This window comes from Podarcis pityusensis, assembly GCF_964106645.2.
Source record: "Podarcis pityusensis genome assembly, chromosome: 14".
NCBI lineage: Eukaryota > Metazoa > Chordata > Lepidosauria > Squamata > Lacertidae > Podarcis > Podarcis pityusensis.
Window position 1 is genome coordinate 6,446,360 of NC_138039.1, and position 13,091 is coordinate 6,459,450.

The following is a 13,091-nucleotide window of genomic DNA, read 5'->3' on the forward strand; positions in this document are numbered from 1 at the left end:
GATGGGAGTTGTAGTCCAACAACATCTGGGGACCCACAGGTTGAGAACTGCTGAGCAGTGCAGGAATATGCAGCTAGCCCATACAGGGATCGAACCTGCAACCTTGGTGATATCAGCACCATGTTCTAACCAACAGAGCTTTTGTACCTAAGCTTGATGGTTTTGCTATTCTCCTGTTTTGAAACTTGACACTGCTCCTGTTTCCATGTTCTCAGCCCACATGGCTCATGTGCCAGACATCTGGTGGCTGAGATCTCCAGTTCCTATGGAACTGGAATTGGGATGCCTGCAGCAGCCCACCCACCCCCTGCTTTTGTTCCGTGGTTTCTTTGGATCGTAGGCTCATGTCCCACAGATTGCATCATTTTCACTTGCGTTACTTTGAAAAGCACCTTGTGCTTTGCTGCTGTAGCAAACCATCATTATTACATTAAATCATGAGAGTTGTGGTATAGTGACTATAGTGGCACTTGTGCTCTGCTGACCATGTGTATGGGTGATTGCAATGCGCCCAGCCTTTGAAAACAGTCTGGAAACAGCTGCAGCTAGGGCAGAATTGCAGCAACTATGATGTTACCTGAAGGTCCTGCACTGGCAGCGTGAACTACTAGCTCGGAGATTCAAGGATCTGGTAATGATTTTAAAAAGGTAAAGGTACCCCTGCCCATACGGGCCAGTCTTGCCAGACTCTAGGGTTGTGCGCTCATCTCACTCTAGAGGCTGGGAGCCAGCGCTGTCCGCAGACACTTCCGGATCACGTGGCCAGCGTGACAAGCTGCATCTGGCGAGCCAGCGCAGCACACGGAACGCCGTTTACCTTCCCGCTGGTAAGCGGTCCCTATTTATCTACTTGCACCCAGGGTGCTTTCGAACTGCTAGGTTGGCAGGCGCTGGGACCGAACGAAGGGAGCGCACCTCGCCGCGGGGATTCGAACCGCCGACCATGCGATCGGCAAGTCCTAGGCGCTGAGGCTTTTACCCACAGCGCCACCCACGTCCCTCTAATGATTTATAAAGCCCAAAATGGCTTAGGGCCCAACTATCCACAGGAACTCCCACCCAAAACCAGCTGACCCATTCTGTGAGATAATAATAATAATTTTTTATTTATATGCTGCCTATCCGAGTGGGTTGCCCCAGTCACTCTGGGCAAAATATTCAAAAACACAATAAAACATCAAAGATTAAAAAACTTCCCAGATGTCTTCTAAAAGTCACATAGCTGTTTATATGCTTGACATCTGATGGGAGGGCATTCCACAGGGCGGGTGCCACTACCGAGAAGGCCCTCTGCCTGGTTCCCTGTAACTTCACTTCTTGCAGTGAGGGAACAACCAGAAGGCCCTCGGAGCTGGACCTCAGTGTCTGGGCTAAACAATGGGGGTGGAGGCGCTCCTTCGGGTACATGGGACCATGTATGGTTGAGGAACAGCAAATGAGGCAGGTTCATCTTAAAATGCAAAAGTGAATTTGAGAGCTGATGGGTTTCAGTGGCTAGAGGTTTGGGCTAAGTTCTCTGAAACCAGGGTTCAAATCCCCACTAATTTATGAAGCTCGCTGGGTGAGCCTACCTCACGGGGTTGGGGAGAGAGAATAAAAAATCTGCTGCCACCTTGAGATCCTTGGAGTAAAGCCAGCTTGGATGGCTTTAAATTAGGACAAGAAAAACTCACAGAGGATAATTCTATCAATGGCTACTAGTCTTGATGGCTAAGCTTTGCCTCCACAGTCGGACGCAGAAATGCTTCTGAATGCCAGTGGCTGGAAGCCACAGGGGGAGAGAGTGTTTCTCTTGTGCTTGAATCCTGCTTGCACAATTCCCACAGGCATCACTTTGGCCACTGTGAGAACAGGATGCTGTCCTATATAGGCTGCTGGCCTGATTCAGCACACTCTTCTTTTGCTGTTGGATGGGACAGAACTCAAATAAATGAATACATTTTGTTGTTTAGTTGTGTCTGACTCTTCATGTCCCCATGGACCAGAGCACGCCAGGCACTCCTGTCTTCCACTGCCTCCCGCAGTTTGGTCAAACTCATGCTGGTATCTTCGAGAACACTGTCCAGCCATCTCGTCCCCCTTCTCCTTGTGCCCTCCATCTTTCCCAACATCAGGGTCTTTTCCAAGGAGTCTTCTCTTCTCATGAGGTGGCCAAAGTATTGGAGCCTCAGCTTCAGAATCTGTCCTTCCAGTGAGCACTCAGGGCTGATTTCCTTAAGAATGGATAAGTTTGATCTTCTTGCGGTCCGTGATTGTTATTTTGTAAATATTGTGATTTTGCATGTGTGCTTATTTACTGGGACATTTTGCTGTTTATCTTGAGCTGTACGCACCCTGGGCTCTTAGGAGGACGGGTGATGAATAAATGTAATAAACAAACAGAAGGGCTGATGAGGGTTGGAGAGAGAGCCGGGTTCCAATTCCTTCTCACCAGGGGTGTAGCTAGCTGCTCTGGCACCCAGAGCAGCGGGGGCGGGGGGGGGGGCGATCCATGCACGGGGGCAGTGAGGGAATCTGCCCAGGGGGGCAGTGCAGCGAGCTGACCATTGAGTCCGCCTGGCAGACGCAAGCCCCGTGCTGTTGTTTTGGGCAGTGCAAGCCCAAGCCACTGTGTCACTCCCAGAAGAGAAGTGTGCCATTTTGTCACTTCCTCAGGGATGACACCTGGGGCGGGCCGCACCCCCCCACCCCTTCCTACGCCCCTTCTTCTCACTCAGTGACCATGTTCCAAGCACTTTCTCTCACCCTATTGCAGCCTTCCCCTACCTAGTACACTCTGGATGTTTTTGGACTACATCTCCCACCTCTCCAACACAGAACACCTATGTTCCGGCTGTGGCTGATGGGATTTGTAGTCTTTAAAATGCCTGGCAAGGGTGTCAGGTTGGGAAAAGCCTGCCTTGAGGTACCTTGCAGTTTTTTTGTATGACTAGAAACAGGAAGGTGGGGTCATCAGTTTCTTTGCAGGAAGGCGAAGGCTCAGAAAGAATTACTTTGATTGTTGCACAAAAGTTTAGAAGCTGGACATATTTTGTGGGAGCTTGCTGGGAAAGCTGGGTGCACTGCCAGTGAACAGATGGACCCTGTTCTGGCTCATGTGTTGCAGCAGCCACTTTTGACGGCACCAGAGGGAACTGGGCACCTAGGTTTCTGCACTCTGAATCACTTCCACCCCCCACCCCGGGTAAAAAACGATGTGAAGAGGGCAACCCCCTCTGCTCTGTGTGGGTCATGGTAGGAAATGGCCAGAATGGTTGAAGGCTATTCCTCATCAGTGGGTAGAGCATGAGACTCTGAGGGTTGTGGGTTCGAGCCCCACATTGGACCAAAGATTCCTGCATTGCGGGGGGGGGGCGCACTAGATGACCCTGAGGGTCCCTTCCAGCTCTATGCTTTTAACCTCCGTCGTTCAGTCCTTCCTGATGCCCAGCAGCCACCCGTGGGAAATCAGGTGCCCTCGGCTCTCATTTGCCAGCGGGCTGCGTGCATGACTCCCCCGCCCCCAACCACCACGCAGGGACCCCCAACCCACCCCAAAAAATCCCCAACCTCCTCCGCCTGCTGTGTCAGTCTCTGCCTGGGCTGCAGCTGCGCGCAGTTAGGAGAATCTCCCGGTGTGGAGGGACGAGGATGCCTCCCTCTCCCCCAGGCCCCTTCCCTCCCCCATTTTGGTCCTCCCTCTCCCCCATCGCAACCCCCCCTCCCCAACGCACACTCCCACGCAGCTCCCACCTCCCTAAACCAGACCTCTCTCATTCAAGCTTTCACACCGCTCTGCTCATTCAACCGCCGTGGCTTTGTTGTGCATGCGTGGGATTACATTTCAGAGAGGAGGGATGGCTGTGGCCAAATTAGACTGATGGAGGGCAACCCCCCCAACCCCCCCCCCACTTCCTCCTCCTTCTCTTGCTTTTTAAAAATTCCTCCTCCCCCTCTACTTCTTTTTTGCCTCCCCTTCCTTACTGCGGAGGGTGTTTCCTTCTCTCTCTCCCATTTCATATTTTAAATCTGTAGCTTTTCTTGACCCTGCGTGATGGCGCTTTTATGCTTCGTAGGCTGCCTCTGTTTCTGATTGCTATTCCTGGCACACACACGCACGCACACACACGGATCACAAACATCACACACCGGCGACAAGGCTGCCACCCACTCACAACACAAAACAAGAAGGGGGGGGGAGAGAGAGGGGGGGGAAATCTGCCACCGCTGGTCCCTCAATCTCCTTGGACATCCTGATGTCTTTATAGTGCCACCGAGAGAGAGACCCTGAAACCACTCCCTCCGTATCCTCTCCCCTCCTTTTCCCCCCACCTCTCCCTCATCTCCATCAGCACAACCTCCCCCCACCCTTTTAGCAGCCTGCAGCCAACCAATCAGCCCCCCCCCACGACACACACACACATACACACACACAGCCGTGCGCGCCCTCCCTTCCTCTTCCACACACATGTTCACCATCCCTACCCCTGGCATTAAATTTTCAAACTGCAGGCTACGGGGCCGTTCCTAATTACCTCCTATCCCCTAGTGGTCTATGAATAATGACTACTGAAGGAGCTCAAAGAGGTTGCTAAGAAGAGAGGGGGGGGGGGGAACAAAAAAACAAAAACAACAAAAAAGAATTGTGCTATATACCTATTTTTCTCCCCACGTTTCCCCCCCCTCCTAAAGGATCTAAATCTGTGACCACTCTGCTCTGGGAGGACGGCAAGGGAAAAGAGCGAGGGAGCGCCAAAGAGGAGACGGAAGAGGAGAAGAGGAGAGCTTGCAGGTAGGGCGAAAGGAGATCTTTCTTTGGGGTGCTTTGATGTCTCTTTGGTGGGGGGCTGCGCGCTGGTCGCTCATTCATCAGCTCCCTTCGCCTTCTTTCCCACCCAGCCCCTGTCCCCTGCCCTCCCTCTCCCCTTGGTTTTATGTTTCTTGCTTACGCCATTTGTGCTTTGGGGAGATGGGGGGGGGGAGCGCTTCAGAGACAGCCGCGTTGGTCTTTCGGCTTTGGCAGAGTTGGTGAGTGTGCTTTGTCTCCCCTCCAAGTGGATTGTTTGAAAAGGGCTTCTGGATTTTCCTTGCAGAATTCCGAGCAAGCTGCATTCCTTCCTTCCTTCTTTCCTTTCGTGTGTTCGTTTGTTCTTTCTAAATCTGGTTGGACGCACAAGTGCAGGCGTGAAAAAGAAGTTTGGTTTTGGGGAGGGATGTTTCTTTTCTTATGCGGGGGTGGGGGTGGGAGAGATGTTTGGTGTCTCTGGAGAGTGGCTTTAAAAAAAAAGGAAGTTTAAAGAATGCTAAATTGGTGGAGAGGCTGAGATTGAAGGTTATTTTGGATGATGCCTTCGTAAGGTCTCAGTAAAGTTGTCGGATGGAGACCCAGCATCCCATTATCTCTCACCAGTGTTTCCATGCGTGGCTTTGATCGATGTGTTTCCCCATTGGTTCCTTTTCCCAGAGAATCAGTCTCTCCTCTGAGCTAGGAAGACCATAAATTGTAGCTAGCATTTGTACTGTACAGCTGTGATGGTTCATTTGGAAATCCCCCTAGGGCGGGGGGGGGGCATGCTGGAGAGAGAGAGAGAGAGAGAGAGAGAGAGAGAGAGAGAGAGAGAGAGAGATTTTCTCGAGGTCTCCCTGGGGTTCTCTTTTTCCCATGACAAATGTCTTGCCCCCTCCCGACACAAACCGCCCACTGACACGATTATTATTTTTTAATAAATAAATGGGCTCTCCAGAGCCTCAAGGAAGCGTCGCCAGCCTACAAAAGAGCCTCCGTGATCTTCCTTCCTTTTTTCTTTTTCTGCTGCTGTTGCTGTTGCAGAAAAGGAAAAGGAAGAAACTGGAAATGTATGCAGGGTGTTGAAGTATTGTTGCAGGAGGAGAGCTGGGAATCGGCTAGAGCCAAACTGCCAGCCAGCCAGCCAGCCTATGACATAGCAGCAGGATGCCGTCCACCCTCTGCCATTGAAGAGCTACTCAGAGCAGGCAATTGTGTGCGTTTGGCGCAGGTGTGGTGGCCGAGATCCACAAAAAGCCTCCACTCCAGAGCAACCCTATTAAAACCAACAAAGCGAGGCGACCCGGATGGGAGCAGATAGGTTTGTTGCACCTGTGTCACTGTGTGCGGATGGGCGCATCAGTGCGCTTGGAATTCACCGTGCAAATATTGAACCTTTTTTAAAAAACAAAACAAAGCACAAATGTAAATCCCATCTATGGAAAGGCGCAGAAAACGCACCGTTCAGGGAGGCAGCACGGCTAAGGTGCGGGACGAAACTTTGTGGCATGCACAAATCGTCGCAATGGTGGGTTTGTGACAAAGGAGGCAGGTGGGCAGGTTTCAAAATGAGGAGAGGAAGGCAAAGCTGCAGTGTTTGGCGTAGTGGACAGACTGCTGTTTGTAGGCCAGCTGTGTGCAGTTAGGTGGGGGAAAGAGGCTCTTTGCTCCAGGTTTAGCCCAGCAGCAGCCTCTTTTTAATAGCAGTCAGACAGATGCCTCCAGGAAGCCCACAAGGCAGGCATCGCACAAGTGGCCTTTCTTGGTTGTTTTGACCTCAGCCCCTGGGGTTCAGAGATAGACTGCCTCTGAACATGGCAGTTCTATCTCTTGCTATCAAGGTTAATAGCTGCCTCCTGCTATTGTGTTTCAGATTGCATGTGGTTATTCTTCAGGGAGCATATAATTTCTGAGTGCTGCAAGGCATGGAAAAAGTAAAGTCCACAAACGCTCTGAAAGCACACTGTTTGTTTTCGGTTTGTTTGAGGGGTGGGTTTGTTTTCGTCTTTTGCAATTTAATCGTGGATATACTGGCCTTTGGACCTTAAATTGAACCTACCCTTTTCTCATACACTTAAATCCAAAACAGCCTCTGACTTTAGACCTGGGGCCGAAAAGATGCAAATCTCTTGCTAAATCCCTGCCAAGCCACAAAACAAGATGTCACAGTTTTAATATTACGCAGTTAGATAGGTTTAAAAATCTTGCTGATATCTCTTACTTCAGGGAGCTCATGGGTAATGTACGTGCATACTGGGTCAGTCCATGTTGAGCTTCACAACGACCCTGTCAGGTAGGCTAGGCTGAAAGAGCAAGAAACAGACAGGCCCAAGGCTACCCAATGGAGTTTCATGGAGTGAGAATCTGAACCCAAGGAGCGCAGTTCAGTTTGCTATGGCTGCTACAATGGCTTTGGCAAAAAAGAAAACCTTTTTGTAGCCCTACCTGGAGCAGCTAGAGGATCGAACCTGTGACCTTCTGCATGCAAGAAACATGCTCCACCACTGAGCTACAGCCCTTCCCTGACGTATTGTAACTGCATATGTTGATGGTGTTTGTCGTCCATAGCTCTGGGAGGCTGTTGAGCATCACAGGCTCCAGATTCCACCCTTGTAGCATAAGCCCCAGTTCCATATTGTTTGCCCTAAACTGGAATCATCAAATGCACCTCCCATGTTACTGTTTCCTCAAACTGCCCTGAACTTGGGGTCCATTTGACCCCCAATACCTGATGAGCAAAAACCTACTCAGGGAGGGTTCCCCCCCAACCCGCTCTCCCTGTTTATTTATTTTAATGACGTTGTTTGTTGTTGTTTCGTAGGGAGTAGAAGTCCAGAACGGCAGGGGAGGCGGGGAGAGGACTGTGGGGGCGGAGAGTCGATTTAAATTGGGCTTAATGGATTCCCAAGGCAGCTTTTCGAGATGAAAGTCAAAATAAGACTGAATCTCAGCAGACCCGTCTCTTGCATTAAAGATGCTGCTCTCCTCATCTTAGCTCCTCTTCCCTCCCCCTTCCTCCTTTTCTTCTTTTTAAAGGGGGAAGAGGGAGGGGGGAGATTTCTGTGTTATGTGCACAGACGACAGAGTGGAGTTTTCTAGTCTTATAATGAGGACCCTAATTGAAGAGCGTAACCCTCGTGGGATCTGCATTCACTGACGGCTGTGTCTCTCACTCCTACTGGACTGTGGCTTTCTGTCTGGGGCGGAGCAGGCCGGTGGTCAGTGTGCAAGACTCAAAAGGTACGGGGGTTTAAACAGTGCTATCTCTATTATTGTTATTTAACGTACTTCTATCCCGGCTCTCTCCCAAATTGGGATTTTAAGGCAGCTGGTTTAAAATTTAAAAATGCAATCTAACGAAAACAAGCTAGTGAACAAACCATAATTCAAAGGCACCAGAGCACATTTGAAACCCAGTTTGCCCTGACAGGGGGACAGCGACTCTGCACCTTAGTTTCCAAAGGCATCTCTGAACGGGAGAGTCCTAGCTAGCTGGCGGAAGGATCGCGGAGAGGGAACCGGTCTAGCCTCTCTTGGGAGGGAATCCCACCATCTGGGGGTAGCCAAAAAAAAAAAAAGCTGCCTCTCGTGTCACCACCAAGCATGGCTCTCATGTTGATGGGACCTAGAGAAGGCCTTAAATGGCAATACCTGAAGGACCACCTCTCCCCACATAAACCGACCCAGACTCTGCATTCATCACCTGAGGCCCTTCTTCGTGTGCCTCCTCCCCGTGAAGTCCGGAGGGCGGCAACAAAAGAACAGGGCCTTCTGTGCAGTGGCTCCCCGTTTGTGGAATGCTGGCTCCAGGGAGGCTCGCCTGGTGCCTTCCATATATATATATATGTATATGGAGCCTGGCGAAAACGTTCCTCTTCAACTAGGCCTTTGACTGATTAATATTCTACAGCCTTTTAAGTATGTTCGTGTGTGAGGGGTAGGGGGTGTTATTGTTTTGTTGTTTCTGGTTTAACAATTTATTTGTGCTATTAACCTTATATTTTTATCTTGTGAACCACCCTGATATCTTTTGACGAAGGGCGGTATGTAAATTTAATAATAAATAAACAAATAAATACAGTAAGGTGATCGATGGCCTGAGGATCGTAGCACCTGGGCAGGTTTGTGTAGGGAGATACGATCTTTCAGGTCAGACACATTATGAAATGATGCAGGCAGGCAGGTAGGCAACAACAACATGTGTGCTCTGTATATGCAGACCAGAAATTGCTTGCTTTGCCTTAACAATGGCCTCTCAGTCCTCCACTCCATAGCCTCTCTTTTGATACACACCCAGTTCTGCTGGCTCGGTGAGATCCTGCGGGAGGCATTTGGTTCCTGGGGGGAAGGTGCCTGGGGTCCTGGGTCTGGTTGTACAGGAGATTTCTTGGGGGTCTCCTGTCTGTTAGTCTCGGTGGTCTGTCTAGTCCTCAGCAGCAGGCCCAGAGTCCTGAATCTATTTCTGCTCCTTGTCCCGGCTCCTTAGATTGCAACTCTGCACACACCCCCGACACTATGTCTGGATTGCTGCTGGATTCTGGGGTCACAACACCAAGTTGGGGAAGGCCACTTTAGCATTAAGACTAAAACCTGGTTGTTATTTTGGGAGGATCATCTGGAAAGACCCTTGTGTGACCAGATAGCTGCCGTATCTATTCCCTGAGAAGACATGGGGCAATTCCCAACCCCTCTTTTGCAAATCTGATTTCCAATAAGGCAGAGTTTGACGCAGAGAAGAATCCCAGCATCCAGTAGCTTTACAATTCTCTGAAATGTGTTATTAAAAACGTTTGTACCTTGCCTTTTCGGCATGCGGGTCTAACGGAGGCAGCCCACAAACCAATAATTGAAATTCAGAAGCAAACACAGATGAAAAACGTAACCAAACAGATAGCATCAGAACCAGGCAGCCGGGAAAGGACAAAAACAAGGAGATACACAATAAATAGCCAGGCAGTGGAAACAACATAAGCCGCCTCCAGCCCCCCTCCCTATCTCCCCCACCTCGGACATAACAAGAGGCCTCAAAAGGTGCTCTGGAAAAGAATCACCTTTAAAAAACAGCTTGGGTGGCCTGTTCCCAGGCAACCATTAGCCGTAACCCAGGCAGCAGGGGAGATCAGAGAAGGACTCTGGAAAATGTTGAAGCAGGTAATGCCAGTAAACATGAGCCAGTGGTGTGATGTAGCGGTTAAAAAAACCAACGCAATCTGGACTTGCATTAAAGGGAGTGTAACAACAACAACAACAACAATTTATTTATACTCTGCCCATCTGGCTGGGTTCCCCCAGCCACTCTGGGCGGCTCCCAACAGAATATTAAAAACACGATAAAACATCAAACATTAAAAACTTCCCTGTGCAGGGCTGCCTTCAGGTGTCTTCTAAATGTTGTGTAGTTCTTTATCTCTTTGACATCTAATGTGGCGTTCCACAGGGCTGGTGCCACCACCAAGAAAGCCCTCTGCCTGGTTCCCTGTAATCTCACTTCTCGCAGGGAGGGAACTGCCAGAAGGCCCTTGGAGCTGGACCTCAGTGTCCAGGCTGAATGATGGAGGTGGAGACGCTCCTTCAGGTATACTGGGCCGAAGCCGTTTAGGGCTTTAAAGGTCAGCACCAACACTTTGAATTGTGCTCAGAAACGAAGTGGTAGCTGCACTCTGTTCTGTGCTGTCCAGACCACATCTGGAGTGCTGTGCCTAGTCCTAGGCACCACATTTTAAGAAGGACACTGGCAAACCAGAGCACCGTCCAGAGGAGGAGCGTTCTGTAAGCCAAATCCTACAAGGGATGGTTGTAAGAGCTGGGTGTGCTTAGCCTGGAGAAGAGAAGATTATGGAAGCTGTCCTCAGAGATCCGACGGACTGCTGTGCGGGTGACGGAGCAGATTGGTTCTCTGTAGATTCAGGATCGGAACCGATGGCTGCAAAAGGCAGGAAATGGAATTTTGGCTCACGTTCAGAGAAACCTCCCGACAGGGAAAGCTCTTTGGGAAATGCTGAGCTCTCGGCTTGAGGTATAGGGTAGCAGCCAGGGGTGCTGTAGCGCAGTCACATTTTGCCTTGCAGAACCTGCATTGAGTCAGGGATTGGAGTCGATGACCTTCGAGGTCCCTTCCACTTTTGTGGCCCAATGATTTTATACGGGAGAAGGCAGTTGTTGAGGCACCCTGGGCTCTGGCGGATTGCAGGGTAGCCGCAGAACGAGAACAGATGCTCCGACTGCTCACTGTTTACCAGCAACAGTCCCTATTTTCGGAGCCCTGTACTCTATTTTTGCCTTTGTAAGAAGGCCTTGTTAACACTGTGTTGTACTCATTAGAGTGAGTTGCTAGAGCTCTCGTTCTTCGAGATTCAGCACCCTCCCCAGGGTTACGTTTCAGAAGAGAGGGGTGTTTCTTGAACTTGGTGTATGTCTCCCAAGGGATCTGAAGAAGCCAGGAGAATTAAGAAGTGGCTCAAAGGTCAAGTCTGCATGGAGCATACCCCTCAACACTTTGAAACCAAAATCCGGGACGCCATCTTCCCAGACGCCATCTTCCTGGTTTTTTTTATCGCCATGGCACAGTGGCCATTTTAGTTGCTGTGATCTTGCACGATTTCGCACTGCATTCCCCCCCCCAAAAAACCCTATTTTGGGGGGCACGGCGCCCCAAAACATGCATTTTGGAGTGGCATGCGAGATTGTGCCCCCCATGTTTTCTGACGGGAAATGGTGTCACAAAATTGTGCGAGATCGCAGCAGCCAAAATGGCCGCTGTTCTCTCGCGAGAAAAAAGGGGTGTCTCAGTTTTTTCGGGACACTTGCAGGATACGCATGCGGAGGGCCTCAGATTACACCCCCGTCAGCATGTCCAGGTATGGGATAGGGAAGGCCCTTGCTTGGCACTATGGAGAGCTGCTGCCAGTCAGAGTAGACGATACTGAGCTAGATGGACTGCTGTGGTAAAAGGCAGCTGTTTAAAAGCAACTCTTCATTCAGGACCATGAGGACTAGCATCTTACTTAAAGGAAGGGCTATACCTGAGTAGTGTAGCACATGCCTTGCATGCCGAAGGTGCCAGGTTTAATCCCCGGCATCTCCAGGAAGGGTTGGAAATGTTCCCTCCCCGAAACCCGTGGCCAGTTAGTGAAGACAGTATCGAGCTAGGTGTGCTGCTGACTTTGATGTAAAGCAGCTCCCTGTATTCCTATTTGCATCTGGAGGAAGTTCCATGTTTATGGTGCCACCACAGAAAAGGCCCCGTCTCTTGTGTGAGCAATGGAGTGAGCAGGACCTCCGAAGCCACTTTTCATGAACAACTGGTTTGTAAAGGAGAAGACCGCTTCTGAGAATTTCTTTCTTCCACTCTGTCTTCTGGTTGCAATGCAGGGTGGCTGGTCAGATTTTGCTTGTCCTGTAAAGTGCAGCAGGCTTGTGTGGATGCTGAGAATGTGTCAGTGCAAAAAAAAAGCAATTATGGTCCTGGATACAGAGATCTTCTACCTTCCTGAGAACCACAGCCCTCCTCCTCCTCTTCGTCTTCTTCTTCTTCCTCCTCCTCCTCCTTATTCTCCTTCTCCTTTTTTAAAGCACAAGTTTCTAGCCCACATGGATGGCTGGGAAGATACGTGGGCAAAACCGACTGAAGCCTTGAGTAAGGCCTGGAAAAGATTGCTTGACAAGAGCAACTCCAGCACCTTTTCCCCTCTTTGTGAGGGGCAAAACCGGAATGAACTATGTGAAATATGCAACAATGGAAATGTATCGTGTTTGCCTCCTTTCTACAAATTGCAGAAATGGGTTTGCCTTGGACTGCCTGGGTCTGGGCATTTGTGTTGTTTTTAAGCAGAGCTCTAGCTGTGACCTTTCCAAGTTGAGACCGTCTCCCTGTCCCTCCCCTCCCCTCGCCTGCTGTTCCGCAGCTGTAATTAAAACTTGGCCAAGAAGACCCTTAGCCATCTTTTGCAGGCAGCGCTGGCATCAGGACTTTGAGGATTAGGTTGGATAAGGCACCATCCATTGGTCCCCTTAAATAAGAAGGGGCGGGGGGGGGTTAGATGCAAAAAGCAAGGGACTGCCCCAGAATCCTTTGGTGAGATCACTCATGCAAGTGAGTCAAGCTACATTATTTATTGATTTGCTCAAGCTATAGTCCGCTTAATATTATAATAAAACATTTGAAAGCAGTTTATAAAAAGGGGTGTGCATGCTCTGCTAAGGCCTTCTCAGAGCAGAACCATTGAAGTTAATGGTCACAGCTGATTTAAGTTCATTAATTACCCTGAATAGGACAATTCCTTTCATGGAGGTTGTGGGAACATTGCAAGATAGCTCAATTGGCTAG

General features: G+C 49.9%; 1 protein-coding gene across 2 annotated transcripts in view; it reads left to right on the forward strand.

The window, feature by feature from the left end:
* Positions 1-13,091, forward strand: part of RAI1 (retinoic acid induced 1) — a 216,377-nt gene that overhangs the window by 67,847 nt on the left and 135,439 nt on the right. For both annotated transcript variants that reach the window (XM_080980925.1, XM_080980926.1), the window contains exon 2: positions 4,672-4,771. The gene's annotated coding sequence lies outside the window, so the exon portion shown is untranslated. The remainder of the gene's footprint in view (positions 1-4,671; positions 4,772-13,091) is intronic.